Below are 11,814 nucleotides of genomic sequence, written 5' to 3' on the forward strand. Positions count from 1 at the left end.
GCTAAAAGCTGTAATTCATTTACCTTCAGATGCATGCGCTAAGATCTTCAGGAGACTAAGTGAAGTGACATCAACCTTTCCGATATTTCAGCATTAACTTCCATCAGTGTGACCAGAGCGTGCATTGTACCTGTCAAGAGAAAATACAGTTACTTCTGCTTTAATCAAATCATGTATCTTAAATGAAATATTGACTTTACAAAGCCATAGTAATTTACCAAGATTTATGACTGTTTAGTTGATTGACCTTAGTTCAGTGGCATTACTTTAAACTTTATGGATATACTTTTGATGCTAATTTTTTGGGGGCGTTATAAGTTTAACTTTCAGCAAAGACATGATATTGCCCATTGAGTGCTGCTGCCTCTTTAAGAAACAACAAGCTCCTTGAGGTCAATGGTCAGGTATGGAAAGCAAAATCAGAAGGAAAGATGCATGCAAATAGAAGCGTTAATCCAGTCTGCTTCCACTTCCATCTATTCCAGGAACAGTTAAACATTTTGTACAAAGATCCAGAAATCCTAAGAAACAAGGAAAATTGTTGTTTACTAAGTGAAGGGGTGAGACACAAAAATACCAACTTATGAGCAGAGAAAAAGAAAGAGGGATGGGGCAAAATGGACTGCTGGCCTGCAACTGAAAAAAAAAATTCCCAGCCAGCACATCTGCTGTAAAAGCAGTGTAGACAGTGAGCTAGAGTGACAAGATAAAGGGGCCTCAAGCCATTCCCCTCTTTTTGAGGAGGCTGCAAGTCTCGGTTGTCATGGGTGAAAGAGAAATCACTTGTTGCTTTGTATGTCATCCTTTCACATAGAAAATGTACCTTGCTTTTGGATATAATTGTAAAAACTCTGATCACAGTAAAGTCCCTGCTTCAGAAAACTCCCTGGGTCAGTGCAAAGTCTGAGTCTAACAACAAAAAATGAAGGTCTTCCAAAAAGTGGAGAAAAAAGCCACAAGCTCTTAAGTGCTAGATAAAACACAGCAGAATATGCTGTAGGGAGCAATCCTCCATTAATTGGAAAACAGGCTAGTTGACTTACAGAGCTAGAACTTGACAAGTCTGCAAGTGCACAACTGTGAGTATAATTTGTGGAAGCAACTAGCATGATTGCACGCAGTTGGCAAATCAAACATATATCTGGTCATTTTCACATGCAATTACCACCATTTCAGCAACCTAACCTAGGAAATTACAACATGCCAATTTGCATATATGAGAGGAATTCACTCCTGTACAGAGAACCCATACAAGGCTTCAGCACCTCTTCAGACCTGAGTGTTAGTGATGTATAGCCTTTATACTGGGATTGGCTGAGCAAGAAGATGGGGGATGGACACTGGGAGTTGGGAGGGAAGAGTGGGATCAGAAGAGGAACTTTGGGTTGTGGGAGACTGGGATGAGGAACCCCAGAAGGGAATCTGGGATTGGGAACCAAGGAGGCTGAGCAAGAAGCCAGAAAAAGAGACTGGAACTAAGAGTCTTTGGGGGAAAGCTGAGACTCAGATGGGGAACCCAAAAGTGGGGACTGGCTAGGTGAAGAGATCTGTATGAGGAGCTGGGGGAAGGAGGAGTTATAGACAAGGTTAAGACTAGGAAGGGACAGGTTAGGCTAGAGGAAACAGGAGTAGGAGGAGTCAGGTGTGGGGGAACAGGGGCAGAAAAGTGACCATTAGAGAACACTCCCTTCCAGAACTGGGAATGGAATCCAAGATTCCTGAGTCTCCCCTTTCCAAAGCGAATCTCTGTGATGCTAACAGGCAAAGTGTATCAACTTCCTCTAGTGGCTGGGCTGCACAAAGGATGACAATATACTATTGCTCAAGTGGCAGAGATCTGTATTGTGGACCTAAATGTTCCAGCCCTGCTGATGAACCATATAGGTGTCACTAGATTCCACCTGATGGAATTTCTGAGTTTATGTATATCTATATATTTATAATAATCCTCTCCACTTCACTCATGTCTGATTTCCACGTATACAGGGTATTGATAGTCCTATTTTGCTTTAAACCAAGAAAAGAATTTTAGCTGGAATTTTCAAAGTAGCTTAAGTGAACCTGAATTTAAATGGGACCTGAGCACCTAATGGTCCTTCATGCCTTTGCAAATTCTGCCCCATGCTGAGTCTATACCCACCCCTCTTCCCCAGTAGAAAATAAAGAAATCAGGAAAATTGCTTTTTTGCATGTCAAACAAATTCTTATTAAAAAAACCTACTTGGTTTTTCTAATCTCACTTTTACACATGTAATTTCTGTAGCTCCCATGGAAGTTGACTCGGGCTGAGGTTGCTAACCTCTGGAAACAGAGGGAGTTTCTTGACACTCAAGATAGACTCTTCTTTTAAAAGGGGCCTCATACTGCTGCCATTGCCCTCAGTGGGTGCAGAATCAAGTCCTTAAGTAGAAAAACTGTGGTTATATGTGAGAAAGGGAGCCTTTTTGACATTCCAGCTTCCTTTCCACTGTTTTGAAGAGTGAAGCGCATCACAGGAGATAGAGCCTTTTAATGTATCTGCCTGTCTCCATTAGCCAAAGTGTGACTGGGTCACCACCACACACCTGGAATAAGGGTTCCCTACACAACAGAAGAAAAAAATACCAAAAATAAACCTGTTTAGAACATACAAATTCTTTTCTTCCTTCAGGCAGGTAACACGGGTTCGGGATTCTCCTCTTAGCAGGCAGGCCCATTCTCTCCTCAGCTGGGGCCAAATAGCCACTTATCTTTCTTCAGTAGTGGTAGGGAGCTACAAAGAAGCTCCCAAATGGCATGCTCAAGAAAGAACAGCCCTGGGTCTGCTTTGTGGCAAAGAGGAGTGAGAAAATAAACAAAGGATTCCCTCTTGGAAGCATATATAGCCAAAAAACCTTCCTGCTTTGGCATAGCAGCAAAACAAAGATAAAAAATGTCTTTTCTCCTTAGCTTAAGGGCAGCCAATTCCAGGTCGTTCCTGATCAAGAGAGCAGGTTCTCCCTCCCACAAGCCTTTATTTCCAGTATAATCCCAATCCTTTTAATAAGCTACAGCTAAAGGCCTTTCCAGGCCTAGCTGTGCATGCAGACTTTACAGCAGGAGTGGGCAAACTTTTGGCCTGAGGGCCACATCTGGGTGTGGAAATTGCATGCAGGGCCATGAACTGGGGGGAGAGATAGCTCAAGGGGTTGAGCATTGGCCTGCTAAACCCAGGGTTGTGAACTCAATCCTTGAGGGGGCCATTTAGGGTACTGGGGTAAATATCTGTCTCAGGATTGGTCCTGCTTTGAGCAGGGGATGAACTAGATGACCTCCTGAGGTCCCTTCCAACCCTGATATTCTATGAATTTAGGGTTGAGGTGCAGGAGAGACTGTGGGGTATGAGAGGGGGTGTGGTGTGCAGAAAGGGGCTCAGGGCAAGGGGTTGAGGTGGAGGAGTGGTGCAGGGCATATGGGGGTTCAGGGGTTTGGAGTGCAGGAGGGGTGTGGGATGCATGAGAAGGCTCCGAGCAGTGGGTTGGGGTGCAGTAGGAGGGGTGAGGAGTGTGGCTGTGGGTTGCAGGAGGGGTACAGTCTCTGGCCCAGCACCACTTACCTGGAACATCTGCAGGGTAGCAGCAGGACTAAGACAAGCTCCCTGCCTGCCCTGGCCCTGCGTCATTCCCAGAAGCAGCCAGCACTGTGGCCCCTGGGGGTGGGGGGACCAGAGGGCTATGTGCTGCCATTGCCTGCAGGTACCTCCCCTAAAGCTCCCATTGGCTGCAGTTCCCTGTTCCTGCCAATGGGAGCTGCAGGGGGCAGTGCCTGTAGGTGAGGGCAGCACTTGGAGCCCTCTGCCCCTGCAGGGACATTGTGCTAGCCACTTATGGAGGTGGCAATCCCGTGAGCTGGATCCAGCCCATGAGCCATAGTTTGCCCACCCCTGCTTTACAGTGTAAGCCAGTGAAGCTGTTCAAGCACAAAAACACAAAGTCAGTCAATCATGTCTCCTTTTCCTGAGAGGAAATTTATCTTTTGCGCATCAAAAAACAAGTAAAAAGCAAATCTTACTTTTAATCTCTTCTCTGTCTAACCACAAGCCATCAGGCACTTTTCCCTTCTACCAGCAAAACTGCAGAAGCACAGCAGGAAATACTTTGCATACTTCCTGCTCTGTTTTAGAGAATATTAATATCAGCTTTTGTGAAAGTAGAAACACAGGATCCAGATCTTCAGCTCTTGTTTATAACTGGACATTTAAAATGGAAACGAATGTGGATTTGGTCTTTTCTTTTAAAAAAAACCCTCAAACAAATACAGCTCAGCTTTAGTGCTATTTAGGTATTTACAACTGCACAGAAACAATGGTACAATGGACCATGTAATAATACCTGTATCACAATGACACAAGGGACCCTCATCTTTCACAAAACGTACAAACAAAACATGTTTAAGAACGTAAGAATGAATGACCCTACTGGGTCAGACCAAAGGTCCATCTAGCCCAGTATCTTGTCTTCTGAGAGTGGCCAGGTGCCCCAGAGGGAATGAACAGAACAGGTAATCATCAAGTGATCCATCTCCTGTCGCTAATTCCCAGCTTCTGGCAAACACAGTCTTGGGACACCATTTCTGCTCATCCTGGCTAATAGTCATTGACGGCTCTATCCTCCATGAATTTATCTAGTTCTTTTTTGAACCCAGTTATGGTCTTGGCCTTCACAACATCCTCCCGCAAGGAGTTCCACAGGTAGACTGTGTGTTGTATGAAGAAATACTTCCTTTTATTTGTTTTAAACCTGCTGCCTATTAATTTCATTTGGTGACCCCTAGGTCTTGTGTTATGAGAAACAGTAAACAACACTCCTTATCTACTTTCTCAACACCAGCCATGATTTTATAGACCTCTATCATATCTCCCCTTAGCCATCTCTTTTAAGTCCCAGTCTTATTAATCACTCCTCATATGGAAGCTGTTCCATATCCCTAATCATTTTTGTTGCCCTTTTCTGAACCTTTTCCGGTTCCAGTATATCTTTTTTGAGATGGGGCGACCACATCTGCACGCAGTATTCAAGATGTGGACATACCATGGATTTATATAGAGGCAACAAGATATTTTCTGTCCTATTTTCTATCCCCTTCTTAATTATTCCAAGCATTCTGTTAGCTTTTTTGACTGCCACTGCACATTGAGTGAATGTTTTCAGAGAACTATCCACAATGATTCCAAGATCTCTTTCTTGAGTGGTAACAGCTAATTTAGATCCCCATCATTGTATATGTATAGTTGGGATTATGTTTTCCAATGTGCATTACTTTGTATTTATCAACATTAAATTTCATCTGCCATTTTGTTGCCCAGTCACCCAGTTTTGAGAGATCCTTTTGCAGCTCTTTGCAGTCTGCCTGGGTCTTAACAATCTTTAGTAATTATGTATCATCTGCAAATTTTGCCACCTCACTGTTTATCCCTTTTTCCAGATCATTTAAGAATATGTTGCATAGGACTGATCCCAGCACAGACCCCTGAGGGACACCACTATTTACCTCTCTCAATTCAGAAAACTGGCCATTTATACCTACTCTTTGTTTCCTGTCTTTTAACCAGTTACCGATTCATGAGAGCATCTTCCCTCTTATCCCGTGGCAGATTACTTTGCTTAAGAGCCTTTAGTGAGGGACCTTGTCAAAGGCTTTCTGAAAATCTAAGTGCACTATAGCGCAGTGGCTCTCAAACATTTTTTACTGATGACCCCTTTCACATAGCAATCCTCTGAGTGCAAACCCCCCTTAAAAATTAAAAACACTTTTTATATGTTTAACACCATTATAAATGCTGGAGGTAAAGCAGAGTTTGGGGTAGAGGTTGACAGCTTGTGACCCCCACCCCATGTAATAACCTTGTGACCCTCTGCGGGATCCCAACCCCCAGTTTGAGAACCCCTGCTATATCCACTGGATCCCCTTGGTCCACATGCATGTTGACCCCCTCAAAGAATTCTAGTAGATTGGTGAGGCATGATTTCCCCTTACTAAAACCATGTTGACTCTTCCTCAAATTATGTTCATCTATAAGTCTGACAATATTGTTCTTTATTATAGTTTCAATCAGTTTGCCCAGTACTGAAGTCAGGCTTATAGGCCTGTAATTGCCAGGATCACCTCTGGAGCCCTTTTCAAAAATTGGTGTCACATTAGCTATCCTCCAGTCATCTGGCACAGAAGCTGATTTAAAAGATAGGTTACAGACTACAGTTAGTAATTCTGTAATTTCACATTTGAGTTCCTTCTGAACTCTTGGGTAAATACCATCTGGTCCTGGTGACTTACTGCTGTTTAATTTATCAATTTGTTCCAAAACCTTCTCTAATGCTACTACAATTTGGGACAATTCCTCAGATCAGTCACCTAAAAAGAATTGCTCAGGTTGGGAATCTCCCTCACATCCTCAGCCGTGAAGACTGATGCAAAGAATTCATGTAGTTTCTCTGCAATGGCCTTATCATTCTTGAGTGCTCCTTTAGCATCTCAATTATCCACTGGCTGTTTAGCAGGCTTCCTGTAGAATATCAGGGTTGGAAGGGACCTCAGGAGGTCATCTAGTCCAACCCCCTGCTCAAAGGAGGACCAATCCCCAAATCCCTAAATGGCCCCAGTGGTGAGCTGGAGCCGGTTCCCACCTGTTTGCAGGAATCGGTTGTTAAATTTAGAACAGGTTGTTTCAAGGGCTTTTAAATTTAACAAAATCTGTGGCAGCTCCCTGCCCTGCTCCTGGCCCAGCTCACCTAGCTCCACCTCCTCTCCTGATGCTCCCCTTGGCTTCTCCTCCCCATCCCCTGCTTCCCATGAATCAACTGATTCGCGGGAAGCAGAGCTTCCTGCAGGTGAGCTGGGGCAGGGACAGGGTGTGAGGGGGGCTCCAGGCGCCATGCAGCCCAGTCTGACTCTGGCCGCGCAGCACAGCTCTGGGCCGGGCCTCAGCCCAGGCCCCGACTCCAGCTCCGGGCCGGGCCCCGGCCCTGACCCCGACTCCAGCCGTGTAGCTCCAGACCGGGTCAGCCCTGGCAGGGGTAAGAGGCCGGGGGAGTTGGATAAGGCGGGGACAGGGAGTGGGCGGGGTGGGGTTGGATCAGGCAGAGGTTCTGGGCGGGGCGGTCAGGGGATGGGGAAAGGGGGGTTGGGTAGGCACTGCGTGGGAGTTCTGGGGGTCTGTCAAGGTGTTAGTGGATGGGGTCGGGGCAGTCAAGGGACAGGGAGCAGGGTGAGTTGGGCAGGGGGTTGGGTCCTGGGGGGCAGTTAGGGTGGGGGGTCTCGGGTAGGAGTGGTGAGGGAACAAGGAGCGGGGGGGGGGTGTTATGGATTGTGGTTTCTGACGGGGGCCGTTGGGGGCAGGACATAGGTGGGAGGTGTAATCACCGGGCGGTTCCCTACTGGGGCTTCGGCAGCGGGTCCTTCACCCACTGGAGCCATGCCACCGAAGACCTGGTAGGGAACCGGTTCCTAAGATTTTGGCAGCTCATTTCTGAATGGATTGAGCTTACAACCCTGGGTTTAGCAGGCCAATGCTCAAACCACTGAGCTATCCCTCCTCCCTGATGTACTTAAAAAAAATTGCTATTACTTTTTAAGCCTTTGGCTAACTGTTCCTCAAATTCTTTTTTGGCCTTCCTAATTGTATTTTTATATTTCATTTGCCAGAGTTTATGCTCCTTTCTATTTTCCTCATTAGGATTTAACTTCCACTTTTTAAAGGATGCCTTTTTGCCTCTCACTGCTTCTTTTACTTTATTGTTTAGCCACGGTTGCTCTTTTTTGGTTCTCTTATTATGTTTTTAAATTTGGAGGATACATTTAAGTTGAGCCTCTATTATGGTGTCTTTAAAAAGTTTCCACGCCGCTTGCAGAGATTTCACTTTTGGCACTGTACCCTTTAATTTCTGTTTAACTAACCTCCTTATTTTTATGTAGTTCCTCTTTCTGGAATTAAATGCTACAGTGTTGGGCCACTGTGGTGTTTTTCCTGCCACGGGGATATTAATTTAATTATATTATGGTCACTATTACCAAGCGATCCAGCTATATTCACCTCTGGGACCAGATCCCATGCTCCACTTTGGACTAAATCAAGAATTGCCTCTCCTCTTGTGGCTTCCAGGACCAGCTGCTCCAAGAAGCAATAATTTAAGGTGTCAAGAAACTTTATCTCCGCATCCTGTCATGAGGTGACATGTACTCAATCAATATGGGGATAATTGAAATCTCTCATTATTATTATTATTGAGTTTTTATTTTAATAGCCCCTCTAATCTCCCTGAGCATTTCACAGTTACTATCACCATCCTGGTCAGGTGGTCGGTAATATATACCTAGCACTATATTATGATTAGAGCATTGAATTTCTATCCACAGAGATTCTACTTCATTTGATTCTACACTTTCTATTACATACAGTGCCACTCCCCCACCAGCACAACCTGCTCTGTCCTTCCGATATATTTTGTAGCCTGGTATTACTGTATCCCATTGATTATCCTCATTCCACCAAGTTTCTGTGATGCCTATTATATCAATAGCCTCATTTAATATGAGGCACTCTAGTTCACCCATTTTATTATTTAGACTTCTAGCATTGGTATATAAGCACTTTAAAAACCTGTCTCCTTTTAGCTGTCTGCCATTACACAATGTAATTGAAAGAGACTTTTTTTTATTTGATTGTTTCTGATCGGACCCTGTCTGTATTTTATCATTTTCCATCCTCTCATCCTCACTAGGACATAGAGATTGTCTATTAATAGATCCTCCCCTAAGGGATGTCTGAACCATGTCCTCCTCCACATCTGTTGGCTTTCCCCCAGCCCTTAGTTTAAAAACTGCTGTATAACCTTTTTAATGTTAAGTGCCAGCAATCTGGTTACATTTTGGTTTAGGTGGAGCCCATCCTTCCTGTATAGGCTCCCCCTTTCACAAAAGTTTCCCCAGTTCCTAATAAATCTAAACCCAGATTTCATCAAGAAAACTATTTTAATGAAGATTTATAGCAGGAGAGATCAATCACCATGTGAAGTAACTATGGTTCTTCGAGTGGTATCCCTATGGATGCTCCATTTCAGGTGCTCCATGGCACCTTTGATCAGAGATTTCTGGAAGCAGTGCCTGTTCTCCCCGTGCATGCGCTCCAGACACCCTCATGCCCCATAGTGAGGATATACAGGACTGTGCAGGTGAACCACCTTCAGTTTCTTTTCTACCATGGAGTCCTGTGAGACAAAACTCTGAAGCAGAGGCGAAGGAGGGTGGGTAGTGCAACACCCATAGGGACACATATATTGAAAAAAACAGCTACTGCACAATTAAGTAATCTCTCCTCCTCCTTCAAGCAGTGTCCATCAGGGTGCCCCACTTCAGGTGACTCCCAAGCAGTGTCCCCAAAAGGAGAAAGGGGCTTCTAAGTCCGATCTAACACTGAAGACAGAACTGCATTGCCAACCACAGCTGATCTGGAAGTGTGAAAATTGAGGCCCAGTTTGCAGCTCTGCAACTTTCAACAACTTGGAACATCTTGCAGTAGCTAAACACTGGTGGTGTCATAACAAAAGAGAACATACCCACAAGTGCCGAGTCTTTGAGTGGAAATTGTGAGTCCTTTGGTTCTGTCTGCAAATGAAAACAATCAGTTTGGGAGACTTTCCAAACAGTTTGGCTTTTGTTCTGTCCAAATAGAGGTTAAGTAAGTAAAGTGAACTATACCAGAACTAGAGTAGAATGGCTACAGATAAGCTGAAAGCAGGCGCACAAGGTGCTATGCCTCAGGTTATAGGGCAGTTGAGAAGGAACTGAGGGTGGTTCACTCATGCAGCTCTGTATGTCCTCAGGATGGGGCACAAAGTTGTCTGGAGCACATGTGCAGATCGAACAGGCACCACTTTTTGGGTTATTCCCTCACAAGCAGACTGTTTCCATCAGAGCAAACAGACATCAGCACTTACATTTCCAGGTGCCAGGGCCGGCTCTAGCCATTTCACCGCCCCAAGCACGGCGGCACGCCGCAGGGGGGCGCTTTGCTGCTCGCCAGTCCCACGGCTCTGGTGGATCTCCCGCAGACGTGGCTGCGGAGGGTCTGCTGGTCCCGCGCCTCTGGTGAACCTCCCACAGGCGTGCCTGCGGATGCTCCACCGGAGCCGCGGGACCGGCAGACCCTCTGCAGGCATGCCTGCGGGAGGTCCACCAGAGCTACCTGCCGCCCTCCCGGCAACCGGCAGAGTGCCCCCAGCGGCATGCTGCCCCAAGCATGCGCTTGGCGTGCTGGGGCCTGGAGCTGGCCCTGCCAGCTGCAATAGACATCCTCACCTCTCCCCTTCCATGTTACGTGGATACCCCTGCACCATCTAAAGTACATCTTATGTACATTAGAGAACAGGAACTGTGTAACTAGATCAATTTAAAACTACTCTAGTTACATTGGTGCAAACCCACTGATATAGACAGATGCATTTAAACTGGCTTAAATTGTGTTTACAACAATTTAGCTTAATGCAGCAATTTACTAAACATAACATATCTCATTAAACTAAATGGGTTTAAAGGTGATTTACAATGGTTTACGTCCATCTATACCATGGGGTTTGCAGCGGTGTGACTAGATTCATTTTAAACTAATTTCACTACACTGGAGCAACATTCCTAATATGGATATGGTCTTAGGTTGTCAAATATGGTGACTGGAGTTGGTAGCTGCTAAGAAAACAGCAGCGTTCAGGTGAGTTTGTACTCAGCCTGGCTAAGCCGTGCTGTGCTGCCCTATCCATGCTGCCCTGGTTACACTGCTATTTATATTCACACTAGCTTGATGAGGGTAGTGCAAGTACATGTACAGGAGCAAGAGAATCACACCCCTAGTTCATAGTGTATGTGTAGCTTTAATAGAGAATAGTATCCTCTCTATTGACTTTAGAACTATCCAACAGAATTCTAGAGCCACAATATTATTCTCTATTACATTCTACAGGCTGATTTAAAAAACTAGAGGAAGGTGATCAGATTATGTTAAATTTGGAAGGAATTTTACAGAAGACTAGGTCAGTATATAACATGAGAATAACACTAGGTCTGCCCTGCATAGGGTTGCCAGGTGTCCAGTTTTCGACTGGAACACCTGGTCGAAAAGGGACCCTGGTGGCTCCGGTCATCACCACTGATTGGCTGCACAGGTAGGCACCTTACCCGGCTCTGCGTGATTCCCAGGAAGCTGCCAGCATCTCCCTCTGCCTCCTAGGCAGAGGGATAGCAACGAGGGCTCTGCACGCTGCCCCCAGCACCAGCCCAGCAGCTCCCATTGGCCAGGAACTGTGGCAAATTGGAACTGAGGGGGTGGTGCCCATAGGCGCAGGCAGTGCGCAGAGCCAAATGGTCAGGCCTCCACTTAGGAGTCAGAAGGGGATGTCGCTGCTTCCCAGGAGCCACCGGAGGTAAGCGTTGCCCAGAGCCTGCACCCTGAAACCCCTCCCGCACCCCATCATCAGATGGAGCTCTGAAGGCCTTGTGATTTACAGGATGTCAGATGCCTCTTGATATATTTTAAGCTAAAATTAAAGTGGTAAGATGTGCTTTGTACCCCATCCTGAGATCACTACTGCAGGACCTCAGTGGAGGACACTGAGGAGTGATAGGAATGGGGCACTTTGGACAATTCCCAAGAAATCATTACCGATAATAATACTTAGTGCTTTTTTAGCCCTTTGCCAGCACTAACTAATTAGTCTGCACACAGCCCTCGGGAGGTGAGTGTGAAAGCATCATTGTCCCCATTTTATAGAGGGGAAAGCCGAGGCAGGAAGGTTATGCAACCTGCTC

Source organism: Gopherus flavomarginatus, chromosome 2 (assembly GCF_025201925.1).
Source record: "Gopherus flavomarginatus isolate rGopFla2 chromosome 2, rGopFla2.mat.asm, whole genome shotgun sequence".
Taxonomy (NCBI): Eukaryota; Metazoa; Chordata; order Testudines; family Testudinidae; genus Gopherus; species Gopherus flavomarginatus.